Source organism: Salmo salar, chromosome ssa19 (genome assembly GCF_905237065.1).
Source record: "Salmo salar chromosome ssa19, Ssal_v3.1, whole genome shotgun sequence".
NCBI classification, from domain to species: domain Eukaryota; kingdom Metazoa; phylum Chordata; class Actinopteri; order Salmoniformes; family Salmonidae; genus Salmo; species Salmo salar.
In genome coordinates this window covers 43041517-43043200 of record NC_059460.1, presented here as the reverse complement: position 1 = coordinate 43043200, position 1684 = coordinate 43041517, and positions in this window count along the sequence as shown.

Sequence of the window (1684 nt, the reverse complement as noted above, 5' to 3'; positions counted from 1 at the left end):
TTGTATAACATTTACTTTTACTTTTGACTTTTACTCAAGTTTGATTGAGTACTTTTTATACCACTGTACTTAAGTACATTTAAAACCAGATAATTTTTGACTTTTACTGAAGTAGTATTTTACTTGGTGAATTTCACTTATACTTAAGTAATTTTCTATTAAGGAATCTTAACTTTTACTCAAGTATGACAATTGAGTACTTTTTCCACCTCTGCTGTACTGTTTGTAACTACCCTGGTAAGTTCATTGATATCCTGAACCAGGTTCCAGGCTCAAGTTACAGTTTGAAGCTTTCTCTTGAGTGGGCAGCCTGATGAAAGCCAGTCAATATTTAAATCATCCAGAAAATATACCTCTCTATTAACATCAATTACATTATCAAGGATTTCACACATATTATCCAGATACTGCTGACAGTTAGCACTTGATGGTCTACAGCAGCTTCCCACCAGAATGGGCTTTAGGTGAGGCAGGTGAACCTGTAGCCATATTACTTCAACAGTATTTAACATGAGATCATCTCTAATCTTTATAGGAATGTGGTTCTGAAAATAAACCACAACACCGCCCTCGTTGGCATTTCTGTCTTTTCTGCAAATGTTAAAACCTTGTATTGCTACCACTGTATCATCAAATGTATTAACTAAGTGACTTTCAGAGAATATGAATGTCATCTGTTACTAGCACATTATTGATTTCATGAACCTTGTTTCTTAAAACCTCTTTGGGCTAGGTGGGGCGCTAGTGACCCACCTCGACAACATCCGGTGAAATTGCAGAGTGCGAAATTCAAAATACAAAAATCGTAATATTAAACATTCATGAACATACAAGTGTCCTACATCATTTAAAAGCTTACCTTCTTGTTAATCCAACCGCGTTGTCAGATTTCAAAAAGGCTTTTTCGGCGAAAGCATACCATGCGATTATCTGAGGATAGCGCCCCGCATACACCAGCTTTAAAAACATTTTCCAAACCAGCAGAGGCGTCACAAAAATCAGAAATAGCGAGAAAATAAATCACTTACCTTTGAAGATCTTCCTCTGTTTGCGATCCCAAGGGTCCCAGCTACACAACAAATGGTTGTTTTGTTCGATGAAGTCCTTCTTTATATCCAAAAACAGTCAGTTTAGTTGGCGCGTTTGATTCTGTAATCCACCCGTTCCACTCGTTCAACATGCAGACAAAGGAATCAAAAAGGTTACCAATAAACTTTGTCCAAACAAGTCAAACAATGTTTCTAATCAATCCTCAGGTACCCTAATATGTAAATAAACTAAAAAAAATTAAGACGGAATGTAGTATGTTCAATACCGGAGATAAATAACGAGGTGCGCACCCTCATCCACGCGCGCCACAAGACTACAGTCAAAATGAGAGCCACCTTGAAAAACTACAACTACTAATTCATTTTTCAAAAAACAAGCCTAAAACCCTTTCTAAAGACTGTTGACATCCAGTGGAAGCCATAGGAACTGCAATCTGGGAGGAATTCCTTTGAATATCCCATAGACAAGCATTTGAATGGACTGTGACCTAAAATAAAAGACATTTCGGATGGATTCTCCTCGGGATTTCGCCTGCCATATCAGTTCTGTTATACTCACAGACATTATTCTAACAGTTTTAGAAACTTCAGAGTGTTTTCTATCCAATGCTACCAAAATGCATATCCTAGCTTCT